At 35.8% G+C, this 17,368-nt stretch overlaps 1 protein-coding gene across 1 annotated transcript in view; it reads left to right on the forward strand.

Moving 5' to 3' along the window:
- Nucleotides 1-17,368, forward strand: part of BMT2 (base methyltransferase of 25S rRNA 2 homolog) — a 102,469-nt gene that overhangs the window by 62,243 nt on the left and 22,858 nt on the right. The window lies entirely within an intron of this gene.

Raw genomic sequence — 17,368 nt, forward strand, 5'->3', positions numbered from 1 at the left:
CGAATCCAACTAGTATCCAGGAGATGCAGGTTCGATCCCTTGCATCACTCCGTGGGTTAAGGATCTGGCCTTGCCATGATCTGTGTTGTAGGTCACAGACACGGCTCGGATCCCAAGTTGCTGTGGCTGTAGCTCCGATTTGACCCCTAGCCTGGGAATTTCCATATGCCACAGGTGTGGCCCTGAAAAGACAAAAAAAGAAAAAAAAAAAAAAAAAAAAAAAAAAAAAACCCTGCCTTTTACTTAAATCTAGTTTAAGTGGTTCCTTGCAACTAAACTATACCAGGCCAAGATAATGATTCTGTAAGGCCTGGTCTTCATCATCACTGCCTATGCATAGAAATTCAGATGATCTGTGTATCATATGTACATTGCTTTCTAGGGGAAAAGATCATAGATATCATCAGCTACTCTAAGAAGTTTGGTACCTGAAAAGATTAAGAACCATTGGTAGAGAACCTAATGCTGAGTCTCTTACTGCCTAAGTGTAGTGCCCCTTTCCATTCTGCCTCCATGTTGGGGCAGCGAAGGATTTTGATTCATTTTTGTTGCATCTGACCATGCCATAATTATGCCAATTTTTATCTTGTATATGGCACACTGAAAAAGTGCCCCTTAGAGCTTTGCTGTTATTGGGTGTCTACTAATAATCTGACAGAATAGATTTTCATGAAATTTGGCCCTCAGCAAAATTCACTAGGTAATAATTTTTTAATGAGTCTTGGTTTTTATTAATTTGATTATTTTCAGCTGGATATTGACATAGACAGGTTTCAAATGGTAAAGAGTGGTATTTTATTCTATCAAGAACTGATCCTAGAATTTTAGAATTAGAATGGCCTTTGGAGGCCATCTACTCCAGTCCTTTCATTTTACAGATGAGGAAACTGAGATGCAAATAGTTTAAGTAAAATTTCTAAGGTTACTTGGTAGTAAAGCACAAGTAAAGATAGAATCCTGTTGATTATCTGTCTCCAGAGCTTTTTTTTTTTTTTTTAACTGTATCAAACTTTCGATAACTGTTATTATTTACTCCTTGTCCCCATCTATGGTATGAAGTTAACACATTTAATCATTATACACTATGAAGAAGGTGTTATTATTTGCATTTTAGCAACTGTTTATACATTCTATATGTAATAGTTTGCATCTGCTAACCTGCAACTCCCAGTCTATCCCTACTCCATTCCTTCTCCCCCCCGCCCCTGGCAACCACAAGATTGTTTTCTGTGTCTGTGAATCTGTTTCTGTCTGTAGGTGAGTTCATTTGTGTCCTATCTTAGATTTTGCATATAAGTAATATTATATGGTATTTGTCTTTCTCACTTAACTTCACTTAGTTGTATCCATGTTGCTGCAAATGGCATTATTTCATTTTTTGTGGCTGAATAGTATTCCATTGTATGTATGTACCACATCTTCGTTATCAATTCCTCTGTCTATGGATATTTAGGTTGTTTCTATGTCTTGGCTATTGTGAATAGTTCTGCTGTGAACACAGGGGTGCATATATCTTTCTGAATTATAGTTTTGTCCGGATATGTGGCCAGGAATGAAATTCTGAATCATGGCAACTCTATTTTTAGTTTTTGAATTAGCCTCCATACCTTTTTCTGTAGTGGCTTCACCCAGCTTATATTCCCACTAATAATGTAGGGTGGTTCCCTTTTCTCTACACCTTCTCCAGCATTTGTTATTTGTAGACTTATTAATGATGGCCATTCTGAGTGGTGCAAGGTGGTAACTCAGTAGTTTTGATTTGCATTTCTGCAATAATTAGCAATGTTGAGCATCTTTTCACATGCCTCTTGGCCATCTTTATGTCTTCTTTGGAGAAACGTCAATTTAGTTCTTCTGCCCACCTTTTGATTGGGTTGTTTTTCTGTTGTTGAGTTGTATGAGCTCTTTGTATATTTTGAAAATTAAGCCCTTGTTGGTCACATCATTTGCAAGTATTTTCTCCCATTCTGTAGGTTTTCATTATGGTTTCCTTTGCTGTATAGAAGCTTATAAGTTTAAATAGGTCCCGTTTCTTTATTTTTACTTTTCTGTTGTGTTCTTTAGGGTCTCTGTTGCCTTATTGATTTTCTGTCTACAGGGTCTGTCCTTTGATGTGAATGGGGTGTTAAAGTATCCTACTACCATTGTGTTCCCATCTATTTCTCCTTTTATACCTGTTGGTATTTGTTCTCTGTATTTGGGTGCTCCTGTATTAGGGACATATATATTGATGAGTATGATATCTTCTTGAATTGATCATTTTAACATTAAATAGTGTCCTTTCTTTCTGGCGTCATTTTAAAGTCTGTTTTGTGTGATATCAGTATTGTTAACTCCTGCTTTCCTGTCTTTTCCATTCACATGAAATAATTTTTTTCATCCCCTCACTTTGAATTTATATGTGTCCTTTGTCCTAAGGTGAATCTCCTGTAGGCAGTGTATTGTAGGGTCTTGTTTTTTGTCCAATCTGCCGCTCTGTCTTTTGACTGGAGCATTCAGTCCACTGACATTTAAAATAATTATTGATAAATATATGTTTGTTGCCATTTTAAAGCTTATTTTCCAATTGATCCATGTTTCTCCTTTGTTCTTTTTTTTTTTGGTTGGATGATTTATTTTATGCTTGTTTTGTGAATGTATCTTTTGGTTTAGACTTGTGGTTGCCTTATTTTTCAAGAATATTTGTCCCTTCCTATATCTGCTTGTTTTAGCCTGGTAGTCAGGTAGGCTCAAACACATTCTTAAAAAAAAGTCTAGATTTTCTTAATTTCTTTCCCCACATTTTATGATTTCAGTATCCTTTTTTAACATCTTCATGTTTATCCTTTTGCTGTTCCTTATGCTTATTGTTGCTTTTACAATAGGCTCCCCCCCCTTTAGGATTTGTATACTGACTCATTTAAGTGATTACTTCTCAACTGTGATTTCCTCCATCCTATTTCCTCTTACTGCTTTTTTATTTAGATGAGCCCTTTCAGGATTTCTTTTAGAGTGGGTTTAGTATTGCTGTACTCTTTTAGTTTTTGTTAGAAGGAGAAATAAAGAATTTCTCCAACAATTTTAAATGATATCCTTGCTGGGTAGAGTATATTCTAGGCTGCAGTCTTTTCTCTTTGAGAGCTTTGAATAGATCTCTCCACTCTCTTCTGACCTGTAGTGTTCTGTAGGGACAAGAGCTGATGGCCTTACGTAGGTTGCCTTGTAATTAATTACTTGTTTTTTCTCTTGGTGCTTTTAGAATCCTCTCTTTGTCTGTAACGTTTGTCATTTTTATTATACTGTGTCTTGGTGTGGGCCTGTTTGGGTTCCACTTGTTTGGGGCCCTCTGTGCTTCCTGATGTCTGTTTGCTTTAGAATTGGGAGGTTTCAGCCGTAATTTCTTCAACTATATTGTCAGTCCCCTTTTCTTTTTCTTCGCCTTCTGGAATCCCTATTATGTGTAGATTGGCCTGCTTTGTATTATCCCATAGATCTCTTATATTGCTTTCATGTTTTTTCATTTGGTTTCCTGTCTGCTGTCCAGATTGGGTCATTTCCATTATTCCGTCTTCCAAGTCACTAGTTGGTTCCTCTGCATTATTCATTCCGCTCTTCAGTGGCTTTAACTCAGTTAGCATCTCTGCAAATGAATTTTCTAATTTTTCTTGGCTCCTCCTTAGAGCGTCTAGTTCCTTTCTAAAGTAATCTGCAATATGGTCTATGTCTGCTCTTAACTCTTTCATAGTCACCCTTAATTCCTTCAGTATTTTCACTGTCTCCTTTTTGAACTCAGTGTCTGTTAGACTGCAGAGGTCCGTTTCAGTGTTTGCTCCTTCAGGTGAGTTAATTTGTTCTATTAACTGGGAAGGGTTCCCGAGCTGCTTCATTTTGCTTATATTTTTCTTATTCTGTGAGTTTAGGGAAACCAACTACTGCAGTCTTGGAGGGCTGTTTATATGCACGAGTGCCCCTGGGTATTTCGTGTGGTCTTCCTATTTATCTTTGGCATGGGAGTTTGGATGCTTGTGGGCTCTTTCCTCAGTGTGAGCAGGCTGTTGTCCCCTGGATAGGGTGCTGCGTGTGCTTCTGGGGAGATGGAGGCAGCGGTCAGGTCTAGTAGCCAGTTCCTGGTTGCTGGGCCCTTGACAGTAGCAGGGACCCATGGGAAGGTTGCACAGGCTTCTCCTAGTTGCAGCGCTGTGGGAAGTGGCAGCTGAGCTGTGGGAAGTGGCAGCTAGGTTCAGGAAGGTGTAGGCAGCACCCAGAGCATTTGGCAGTGTCAGTGACAGGATGTGTGCATTCCCAGGGGTGTGAGAGCAACAATGAGCGTTTGCAATGCCCTCCTCAGTGCCGACCTCTGAGATGACTGGGGCCACAGGAGGTGCCTGTTCATGGACCCCTAGTGGCAACACCCACCTCTGGGAGATTACTGTGGTGGTTTGCTCCTACCACCTGTAGCCCATGCAAGAATCACCCCATCCTGCTTATCCCACTCAGGAGGTGCTACCACCCATAGTGGGTGCAAGAGGGGCCATCACCCATAGCCCATGTAAGAGGCACCTCCCTGCCCGTAGCCTCACCTTCCAAAAGTACTCATGTGCAGTGAAAGATATTCCTATGTCAGTCCATCCCCCTCCTCTTGCCCTCCCCAGTAATGGTGCCTTGCTTTTCCTGAGAGCCCAGACCTCCCAGGTTCCCTCAGCTGTGGCTTTTTCCTCCCCAGCCCTTGGTGCACTGCTTCCTGGCTCCCTCAAGCTCTCTCCACACCACCAACGTATTCCTCTCTCTAGAAATGAACTCTGGAGCCTGGGTCACAGTGCCCAGCCCCTGCCTGAGCACTTCAGGCTCTGGTGTCTGGGGGTAGTGGTACCAATGATCTTTTTGCAGCTCTCTCTCTCTGTTTTGTCCTCCTTGGTCCAGCTGCTGCACTTTTCTCTGTGGCTTTGAGATCCCCCCGTCTTGGCTGATCTCGCTGTCCGTTAAGTGGTTTCTGAGGGTATGGGTTCCTTTCCTCTTTCTCAGCTCACCCTCAGGAGTGTTGGTCCCATCCTAATTCCTTTCTCTCTCTCTTTTTTTTTTTCTACCCAGTCATGTGGAGGGTTTCTTGCTCTTTCTTGGATGTTTAAGGTCTTCTGCCAGCATTCAGTAGGTGTTCTGTGCGAATCATTCTACATGTAGATGGGGTTTTTTTTTGATGTGTTTGTGGGAGCAGGTGAGTACAATGTCTTAATCCTCCACCATCTTGATCCTGTTCCCACAAATTGCTTTTTAAAAAGAAAAAAATTGCCTGAAAGTTTCTGCAAAAACTAGAAACTTTAAGGATCTTCAAGCCATTTGGAAAGCCAAAATTAAAAAGAAAATTCTATGAGTTCCCATTGTGGCTCAGTGGTAATGAACCCTAATAGTACCCAGATGTGGGTTTGATCCCTGGCCTCCTCAGTGGGTTAAGGATCCTGTGTTGCTATGAGGTGTGAGCTGTGGTGTGGGTTGCAGATGCAGCTCAGATCCCACATTGCTGTTGCTATGGTATGGTCTGGCAGCTGCTGCTCTGATTTTGATCCCTAGCTTGGGAACTTCCGTATGCCATTGGTACAGCCCTAAAGAGAGAGAAAAAAAAAAAAAAGGAAAACTTATAGAAATGAAAAATAAAATAATTAAAATAAATAACTCAGCTAATGACCTGAATTAAAGAGGAAATTATTGAACTGGGTGAGACAGAGTAAATGAAATTATCCAGAATACTACATATAGACAAGAAAATACAATTTACAAAAAATCAAATTAAAATAAAATTGTTAAAGACATGGAAGATAAAATAAGGTCTTAACTGCCTATCAGAGTTGCAGAACCAGAGGAAAGAATGGGACAGAAGACCTTTACTAAAAGAAATTCTAAAGATACATTCCATGCAGAACGAAAATGATCGCAGATGGAAAGTCTGAAATGAAAAAAGGAATGAAAAGTAAAACAAAAAAAATGGTAAATATGTTGGTAAATCTAGACAAACATTTATAAAATATACAAAAAGACTAACATACCCACAATTTAACAGAATTGTCATCTCAGGCATTTGTATGTTTTGAGAGAGGTCTAAGATTCTTCTGTAGTTAAGTATACATTTTTCTAAAAGAACAGAAACTATGAATTTTTCAAATCAGTAAAATGAAACAGAATAATTTTAACAATAATTTAACAATACACTCACCTGGAAAGCTTTTGAAAATGCCCAGACTTTATCCTATATCAGTTAAATCAGAATCTTTAAGTAATTTTGAACCTCCCAGGTGATTCAAAAGAGAGCAAGGAGGGGAGGAAAGAAACTTAGAACAGGAGTTCCCCTCGTGGCGCAGTGGTTAACGAATCCAACTAGGAACCATGAGGTTGCGGGTTCGGTCCCTGCCCTTGCTCAGTGGGTTAACGATCCGGCGTTGCCGTGAGCTGTGGTGTAGGTTGCAGACGCGGCTCAGATCCCGCGTTGCTGTGGCTCTGGCGTAGGCCGGTGGCTACAGCTCCGATTGGACCCCTAGCCTGGGAACCTCCATATGCCGCGGGAGCAGCGCAAGAAATAGCAAAAAGACAAAAAAAAAAAAAAAAAAAAAAAAAAAAAATTTGACAGACCAAGCTACAGTTGTTTGGGGGAGTTTTTTTTTCACCCAATATTACAGCTTAATAAATTGCAAAACTCTAAGGAAAATTTTAAGAGTAGTAACAACTAATACCTTTACATATGTTTATTACCTGACATTCATTAACAGTTAATATTTTGCTACACTTGTGCAATAATTCAGTGTCTGTATGTGTAGACATATTTTTCTTTTTGTTTCTTTTCTGAACCATTTGAGTTACTTCAACCTTGAATACTTTAGCATGTATCACCAAAGATACATAGAGGACATTTGCCTGCATAACCACAATACAGTTGTTGTCATACTCAGGAAATGTTAGTATTCTTCTTAAAAAAATCTTTCTCCTTTTCCTGTTCTTTTTTTAAAGTTCTATTAACTGATAGATTTTTTTAAAAAATTCAATGTACTGTAATTCATTCCTATCATTATTATAGTGCTGCAGTCATCCCAGATTAGGCCATTGGAAACTTATATAAGCTACGTTCTCTGACCTTTTAATATGTCCCTATAAGATTTTGAGCATTACCTTACTTTCTTGTACAAGATAATATAGGCTCATCTTTTGCTTTCTCTGCTTTAATCCTGGAATGCCTTTCTTTAAGAAGTGTGAGTTTCTTTCACAAAGGACCAAATTATGGTATTATGTATCCTCAGTGCTACTGGGACATCATTGCATCTATACTCTATTATATATTATATATATTTAATTCTAGTTCATTACTAAAGGGTTCTTTCCCTGCTTTACCCTATTTTGATTTCAAATCTCCCAACTTTAGTTTATTTCTCTATATGCTCAGCCCTTCAGTACACACAAAATAATTTTAAAATGGCTGCACCAGTACCACAGTAACAACAAAGTAAAATTCAGTATTTCTTTGCAGGTTTTTTTCCTTAAAATATCACCCACTGAAATTATTATAGTCATAATACTGTGTTCAGAGTTATTGAATTTTTTTTTCTTCTATGTTACTAGATAATAACTAGGTATATTAGTTTCTCTTCTTACTGTTTTGGGTTTTTTTTTTTTTTCCCATTCCTGTGATTTAATTTTCTTTTCTGAATATGTGAAACATTAACAACTTAGAAAAGTTAAAATTACAAAGAAAGGTATACTCAGATATTGCATCCCTTCCTTAAAACATCTACCTCATTTCCAAATCCTCTAATTCTGGTTTATCCTTCCTGAGGTTTGTTTTTTTGTTTTTTTGCAAAACTGAAAAATACTATCATTCAAATAAATTTAGAGAGATCTTTCTTTTTCTTCCTCTTTAAAAAAAAGTTGGAAGATTTTTGTTGTTCTACTAATATTCTCTGTTAAACAATTTTTATTTCTTTTTTATTAAAGTATAGTCAGTTTACAATGTTGTGCCAGTTTCTGCTGTACAACAAAGTGACCCAGTCATATGTATATATGTATTCTTTTTATCATATTATCTTCCATCATGTTCCATCGCAAGAGATTGGATATCATTCCCAATCAAGAACTATACAGTTCTTACAGTTAAGAGCTCCTTGTTTATCCATTCTAAATGTAATAGTTTTCGTCTATTAACCCGAACTCCCACTCCCTTTCCCATCCCCTCTGGCAACCGCAAGTTCATTCTCTATGCCTGTGAGTCTGTTTCTGTTATGTAGATAGGTTCATTTGTGCCATATTTTAGATTTCACATATAAGTGATATCATATGGTATTTGTCTTTCTCTTTCTGGCTTGCTTTGGTTTATATGAGAATCTCTAGTTGCATCCATGTTGCTGCAAATAGCATTATTCTGTTTTGTTTTGTTGTGTTTTTTTAATGACCAAGTAGTATTCCATGTCTTCATAATCCATTCATCTGTCAGTGGACATTCAGGTTGTTTCCCTCTCTTGGCTGTTGTGAATAGTGCTACGATGAACATAGGGGTACGTGTTTCTTTTTGAGTTACAGTTTTGTCCAGATAGATGCCCAGGAGTGGGATTGCTGGATCATATAGTAGTTCTATATTTAGTTTTCTGAGGAACCTCCATACTGTTCTCCAGAATGGTTTCTACTAGTTCACATTCCCATTAACAGTATAGAGGGATCCCTTTTCTCCACACCCTCTCCAGCATGTTATTTGTAGACTTAGTAGTGATGGCCATTATGAACAGTGTGAGGTAGTACCTCATGTGTCTACTGGCCAACTATGTCTTCTTTAGAGAAATGTCTGTTTAAGTCTTCTGCCCATTTTTGGATTGGGTTATTGTTTTAGTTGTTGTTGAGTTGTATGAGTTGTTTGTATATTTTGGAGATTAAGCCCTAGTCTGTTACATCGTTTGCAGAGATTTTTCTCCCATTCTGTGGGTTGTCTTTTTGGGTTTTTTTACGGCTTCCTTTGCTGTGCAAAAGCTAGTTTAATTAGGTCCTATTGGTTTATTTTTGTTTTTATTATCATTATTCTAGGAGCTGGATCAAACAGGCTATTGATGTGATTTATGTCACAGAGCCTGTGTTTCCCTCTAGGAGTTTTATGGTATCTGGCCTTACATTTAGGTCTTCAATCCATTTTGAGTTTATTTTTGTGTGTGGTGTTAGTGAATTTCTAATTTCATTCTTTTACATGTAGCTGCCCTGTTTTCCCAGCATAATGAAGAGAATGTCCTTCCTCGACTGTATGTGCTTGCTTCCTTTGTCATAGATCAGTTGGCCATAGGTGTCTGGGTTTATTTTTGGGCTTTCTATCCTGTCCACTGATCTATATTTCTGTTTTTGTGCCAGTACCATATTGTTTTGATTACTGTAGCTTTGTAGTATAGTCTGAAATCAGGAAGCCTTATTCCTCCACTTCCTTTTTTCTTTTTCAATATTGCTTTGGTTATTTGGGGTCTTTTGTATTTCCATACAATTTTTATTTATTTTTTATGAGTTATCATTTTTTTCTCTACATTTTTACTATAGTTGATTTACAATGTTCTGTCAATTTCTGCTATATAGCAAAGTGACCCAGTTATACATCTATGTGTATATATATATATATATTCTTATATTATCTTCCATCATGTTCCATCACAAATGATTGAATATAGTTCCCAGTGCTATACAGCAGGACCTCATTTGGTTATCCACTCCAGATGCAATAGTTTGCATCTACTAACCCCCAGCTCCCACTCCATCCCACTCCCTTCCCCATCCCCCTTGACGCCACCAAATCTGTTCTCTATATCCATGAATTTGTTTCTGTTCTGTAAATAGGTTCATTTGTGCCGTTATTTTAGATTCCACATGTAAGTGGTATCATATGGTATTTGTCTTTCTCTTTCTGACTTACTTCATTTAGTATGATAATCTGGCTCCATCCTTGTTGGTGCAAATGACATTATTTTGTTCTTATTTATGACTCAGTAGTAGCCATATTAATTTTTTAAACTTTTGTTCTAGTTCTGTGAAAAATGCCATTGGTAATTTGATAGGGATTGCACTGAATCTGTAGACTATCTTGAATAGTATAGTCATTTTAACAATGTTGATTTTTCCATTCTAAGAGCATGGTATTTCTTTGCATCTGTTTGTATCATCTTTAATTTCTTTTATCAGTGTCTTACAGTTTTCAGAATAAAGGTCATTTTGTTTCTTTGGGTAGGTTTATTCCTAAGTATTTTGTTCTTTTTGATGAAGTGGTAGATATGTTTTTTTCCCCAATTTCTTTCTGATTTTTCACTGTTAGTATATGGAAATGCAGTAGATTTCCGTGTGTTGATTTCATATCCTGCATCTTTACCAAATTCGTTGATGAGGTCTAACCATTTTCTGATAGCATCTTTAGGTTTTTCTAGGTATAGTATCATGTCATCTGCTAACAGCGATGGTTTCATTTCTTTTCCAATTTGAATTCTCTTCTTTTCCAATTTGAATTTCTTTCATTCCTTTTTATTGTCTGATTGCTATGGCTAGGACTTCCAAAACTATAGTGAATAACGATGGTGAAAGTGAACATCCTTGTCTTGTTCCTGATCCTAGAAGAAATGCTTTCAGTTTTTCACCAGTGAGAATGATGTTAGCTGTGAGTTTGTCATATGGCTTTTATTATGTTGAGGCAATTTCCCTCTATTCCCACTTTCTGGAGAGGTTTTATAAAAAATGGGTTTTGAATTTTGTCAGAAACTTTTTCTGAATCTATCTAGATGATCACATGGTTTTTATTCTTCAGTTTGTTGATGTGGTGTATCACACTGATTGATTTGTGGATACTCAAGAATTCTTACATCCCTGGGATAAATCCCACTTGATCATGGTATATGATCCTTTTACTATATAGTTGGATTAGGTTTGCTAATATTCTCCTGAGGTTTTTTTTTGCATCTATGTTCATCATTGATATTTGTCTATAGTTTTCTTTTTTTGTGGTATCTTTGTCAGGTTTTGATATCAGGGTGATGAGCTTGGGAGTGTTCCTTCCTTTGCAATTTTTTGGAAGAATGTCAGAAGAATAGGTGTTAACTCTTCTCTAAATGTTTGCTAGAATTCCTCTGTGAAGTGATAAAATCCTGGTCTTCTGTTTTTTGGAAGTTTTTAAATCACATTTTCAATTTGAGTACTTGTAATTGGTGTATTCAGATTTTCTATTCCTAGTTCAGTCTTGGAAGGTTGTACCTTTGTATGAATCTGCCCATTTCTTCTAGGTTGTCCATTTTATTGGCATATATTCTCTTATGATCCTTTATATATTTCTGTGGTGTCAATTCTCACTTCTCCTTTTTCATTTCTAAGTTTATTTATTTAAGCGCTCTCCCTTTTTTCTTTGAGCCTCTATCAATTTTGTTCTTCTTTTCTAGGAACCAACAAAAAAGTTGAAAGATTTTTTTTTAACATACCTTCTCAATAACAGAGGACAAGCATTTCACAGTAAGACTACAGAGTATTTGAACAATATAATTAACAAAATAATAGCCATATATAAACTATTGTACCCCCAGACTACAAAGTAATATTCATTTCAGCTATATATATAACATTTATATACAATTTTAATGAAAATTTGTAAATTTTAAAAATTATATCAAATATTTAAAATGCTAATTTATAAAGCAAATGTCAGACTCATAGGGTTGAATTGTATAGACAATGCTATTAAGCTAGATACGGGTACCAGATGGCAATTAGGACATACTCAAAAGTTTTGACATTAGTAAATAACCTTTACCTCCCCAAAAAATCCATGAGCTAAAGAAATTGTAATAAAAATTAGAATATATTTTCAACTAAATAACACCTTTTTGTGATAAACTTTTTCAAAAAATGTTATAAAAATGCTTTTCATTATAACTTATGGATATAACTATAGCATTGCTTAAAGCAAAATTTATAGTTAAATACATGTATTATAAAGAAGAATCTACCTCAAAAAGTTAAAAATTAAAAAAGTGAAAAGGAAATAGTAAAAAGCAAGAAGATGGAAAAAGTCAACAGATAAAAGTTGAAATTTTATAAAAGTTGAAATTTTATAAGGGCTATATTAAAATTTGAAAGCTCTGAGTGAGACATATTACAAAAAACCAAAGTCACAAATAACCAACTTCAGGATTCAGAAAGGTGAATGAAACTATACATACTGAAGACATTTAAAAGATAACAGAAGTATAATGAATAACTTATTGCTCAAAATTTGACAGAATGACCTATGTTTATTAAAGACATTAAATCAGTGGGTAAAAATCTTTTCAAAAAATAAAACTTCAGGCCCAAATGTCTTTACCAGCAAGTTGTGGTAAACATTCATGGAAAAAAATGAATTCTATTCTTACACATACTCTTTAAAAATAGAATGAAAGGAATTCTTCTATGCTCTTAAGAGTCTAGCATAAACCGTGATATTAAAACCCTCTGTGGACAGTACAAGAACAAAAAATTATGGTCCAGTCTCACTTATGAACATAGATGAAAAACCCTAATTTATATATAACTCTTTTATATACATGTGCACACACACACATACATATAGTTTATCCTCATTGTTCAAAAATTCAGTATCTGCAAATTCATCTACTTGCTGAAATTTAACTCTGAGATTAGTACTCATGGCATTTTCAGAGTCGTTCATGGGCATGCAGAGTGGCAAAAAGTTTGAGTCATCGCAAACACACCTTCCCAGCTGAAGTCAAATAAGGCAAGCTCTGCCTTATTGTTTCAGTTGTCATGTATAAAAATGTTCCTTTTTCAGTCTTTTCAGTAAACTTTTTGTTGATGATTTCACTTTTTTTTTTTTTTTTTTTTTTTTTTTTTTTTTTTTTTTTTGGTTTTTTAGGGCCACACCCGCAGCATGTGGAAGTTCCCCGGCTAGGGGTTGAATCAGAGCTACAGCTGCCAGCCTACACCACAGCCACAGCAACACCAGATCTGAGCCCACGTCTGTGACCTGCACCACAGCTCATGGCAATGCTGGATCCTTAACCGGCTGAGTGAGGCCAGGGATCAAACCTGCGTCCTCATGGATACTAGTCACATTCGTTCCCACTGAGCTATGACAGGAACTCCTGATGTCACTTTTTAAATGACCCTTAAGCATAATGTTAAAGTGCTGTCAAGTCTATCTAAGCACAGAAAGTCTGAATCATGCCTTAAAGAAAAGATATGCTTCCGTTAGACATGAGTTATAATTCTGTTGGCTGAGAGTTTAGGGTTAATGTACCATAATATATATAAGTAAGGTATCTTTAATCAGAAATACACATAAATCCAAGTTTTGTATTGATCTGGTGATGTAAATGTTATAACCAGAGGCCTAACCTTATATTGCCCTTAGGAGCATGGTTCAAAGATTGTGGCAACTTTACAAACCAGAACCACCACATATAGTGAGAACCAACTATATATAAATACATGAAACAAATCCTTTAAATTATGAAGAGAATAATTTACTATAACCAAATTTGGTTCTTCCCAATAATTTAAAGATTAATATAACAATGCAGAATTAATAAAACTTTAATCTGTTTATGTGACAGAGTACACGTATCTCAGCAGCATTTGATACAATGCATTTGATAAAATCCAATATATATTTGTGTGAATTTTTATTTAAAAGAAAATAGCAAAATATGGAAGAAGCTTCTTCAGCTTTATCAAAGGGTTCTATAAAGAACCTGCAAGAGTCATTATATTTAATGGTAAGTATTATACTTAACATTCCCTCTGAGACTGGAAACAAAATAGTGCCTGCTTGTATTTGTCCTGTTTAATACTGTATTATAAGTTGTGGGCAAAGGAGTGAGGCGCAAATATAAATGGACAGGTGGGTAGATGGATAGCCAAGAAGAAATACAAATATTATTTTTCATAGGTTATGTAACTATGCACTTAGCTTAGAATACTCAGTATACAGATAAGCAGTTAAAATAACAGAAACTTAGTGGAGTTACTAGATACAAAATCATTATAAAAAATGAATTGTATTTCTGTAACCAACACTGAAAAATTAAATTTTAAAAAATAGTAAGGTTTATCCATAGAAGAAAAGCAGTAATAGCATTAAAAATGAATTAACAAGAAGTGTAAATCCAACAGAAGATATATGGAAACCTTTTAAGAGAAACTGTTAAAGCTATCAGGAGACAGTGGAGAAAAAAACTAAGTAGATGGAGAACTGTGCCATGACCATGGATTAAAAGACTCAATACTGTAAAGATGTTAATTGATGTTTAGACTCAGTGCCACTTAAATCAAAATCACAATGAGATGTGTTGTATAAAGGTACTACGATGCAGCAATAAATGTGAATTAACTATAGAAACACAGATGACACTCACAGACTTAATATTAAATGAAAGAAGAAAGCCATGAATGCAAATGTGTAGTATAAAACCAAACTATACTATTCAGAAAACATTCAGTCATAGGTAGTAAGACTATAAAAGGAAACCAAAGGAATGATTATCACTAAAATCAAGACAGTAGCTACCATTACAATGGGGTGGGTTGGCGTCAGGGAGAATCATGGTTCTAGGATACAGATAGTGTGTTATTTCTTGACCTTGGTGGTAATTACTTGGATGTTCTGTTCATTTTGTGATTCGTCTCTAAACTGTAAATAAATGTTTGATGAAAAAAATAATTACAGAGCTTAACCAAGTTTGAAATGGATTAGGTGTATTACTGAGAGTTTATGTTATTAAGTTAGTCCATGTTATTAAGTTATTGGTGATTAGGTTGAGTAATTGGGGATGCTCCATCCAGGGGGAAATTTTTATTTATAAGAGACACTTTTTTTTTTTTTTCAGCCACCCTGTGGCATATGGAGCTCTGGGGCCAGGGATCAGATCCAAGCCCACTGTTGCTACCTAAGCCACAGCTTGGCAATGCTGGATCCAAGAAGCACTTTTTTTTAAAAAGACCGTCAGAAATTTTTTGTTACTCAGTTTACTAGAATCTGTGAGTATAGAATTTAGTGTGAGGCAAATTCTGCTTTTACTATGTTCGGGAAGATCACTTATTAGTGGACAAACCACAAAAGATTTAACATAGAACATGATATTAATAGCCAACAGTAATACCTACCACTTTTTGAGCATTTACCATGTTCTAGATACTGGGTCAAGCATTATAAATGCATTATCTCATTTAGTCCTGGAAACAGGTCTTAAGTGAAGGTACCATTGTTGACTCCCTATTACACAGATAAAGGACAGAATCAGGTTTGGATTTTAGTTTCTGTGATTCCAAAACTCTGGTTCTTAACATGTAATCTACTAATGTATTAGTATTACACATTGTTATAGATTCTTATGTATTTCAACTAGTTATGATTTGAGTATTCAGATTTGTTAATTCAGGAGCAAATGTCAGGTTCATGAGTGACATTTCTGTTGCCCCTATCTACTGGGTCTTTTGCTCTGTTTAGCAACTTGGAACCTGTGCCACAGAGGTTCACTGATCCCCTTCTTCCTTGGAGCTAGAATATTGTGGTATTTCAAATATTGCTAAACTTAGTTCAGCTTTAAAGATTATTATTTGTTATATACATCACCTAAACTACATAGTAATCTACTTCCTAATTTGGCTGCAGTACAGAAAATTACCTCTTGAGCCCTAGGAGCAGTTCTTTTTGCTCAGAAATTTTCTAGCTATTCCTTATATTTCCTTATACCCTCATAATTCCTTCTTTGGACATGTTCTTAAAATTTTATTGATAAAAATCTTTTAATTGGTTTATATTGTTTTTATGGTACTATAAAGTGTCATGTACTGTATTCAAATAGGTCTTATATATAGTTCATTTATAATTAAATGGTGATTATGGACACTTGTATAAAAAATAGTAGGACATCAGGCTCTTATAATCCCAATTCTTTGCATTCCTTTTCTGAAAAAAAAATCATTAGATTGTATTATTTTGACTTAAGTACCTTTTCCAGGAGCTTACCCTACAGTCTGTAGTTTAACACCTCTCTAATGGACCATAAGTCAGTATGTTAGTCAAGGTGTAAAGAAATAGAACCAAGATTCTGTTTTCACCCTCTTATTTTCCTGTATTTCTTTCCTTTATGTTTCCAGTATCTACTCATAATTTTTAAAAGAAAATTGATAGTAAGATAATGAAAATGGCATATATCTGAAGTTGGTTTTCTTTATTGCTTTACTGTCTAAACATTAGGACTACAGGCTTCAAACCAGCAAAAATCCACTCTTTTCTTTCATCCTTATTTGCTATGCAGATCCATTTTAGTTGCATTTGACTAACTTTAATGGTCACATCTGGTTTTTATAAAAAATACTATTCTGTTATTGCTTTTCTCTTTGGTTGGTCCTTTTAAAATCATTGAGACATAGCCATCATTAAAAGTCAACAAATAACAAATGCTAGAGAGGGTGTGGAGAAAAGGGAACCCTCCTACACTGTTGGTGGGAATGTAAATTTGGTACAATGACTATGGAAAACAGTATGGGGGTACCTCAGAAAACTACATATACAACTACCATATGATCTAGCAATCCCTCTCCTGGGTTATATAGCCAGACAAAACTTTCCTTGAAAAAGACACATGTACCTGCATGTTCATTGCAGAACTATTCACAATCGCCAAGACATGGAAACAATCTAAATGTCCATTGACAGATGAATGGACTTAGAAGATGTGGTGTATATACACAATGGAACACTACTCGGCTATAAAAAAGAACAAAATAATGCCATTTGCAGCAACATGGATGGAGCTAGAGACTCTTATACTAAGTGAATTAAGCCAGAAAGAGAAAGACAAATACCATATGATATCACTTAACTAAAATCTAATATACAGCACAAATGAACCTTTCTACAGAAAAGAAACAAACTCCATGGACTTGGAGTACAGATATGTGGTTGCGGAGGGGAGGGAGTGGGATCGACTGGGAGTTTGGGGTTAGTAAATACAAACTACTGCATTTGAAATGGATACTCAGTGAGATCTGGCTGTATAACACAGGGAACTATAGTTGCTTGTAATGGAATATGATGGAGTGTGTGTGTGTGTGTGTGTGTGTGTGTGTGTGTGTGTGTGTGAGTGACTGGGTCACTTTGCTGTATAGCAGAAATTGGCAGAACAATGTACTTCAAGATAATAGAAAAAAATAAAATCATTGAGACAAATTAAAGTCCAAAGAAATCATTTTATTGACTACTAAGAATTAATTTGTGAATGAATTCTTTCGTCTACAAAGACAGTTTTCAAAGGGTGGCCTCTGTGTGTGGGGGGTGGGTATTATTTTGAAAATAATACTAAAATGTCATTTTCCTTTTCTAGCATTTTCCTGTGAGTATAGGGTTAAATTT

The sequence above is a fragment of the Sus scrofa genome, chromosome 18 (assembly GCF_054392235.1).
Source record: "Sus scrofa isolate SSC_HxYL_T2T_F1_AM1 chromosome 18, Sscrofa_HxYL_maternal_Yorkshire_Landrace_v2.0, whole genome shotgun sequence".
In the NCBI taxonomy this organism is placed as follows: Eukaryota; Metazoa; Chordata; class Mammalia; order Artiodactyla; family Suidae; genus Sus; species Sus scrofa.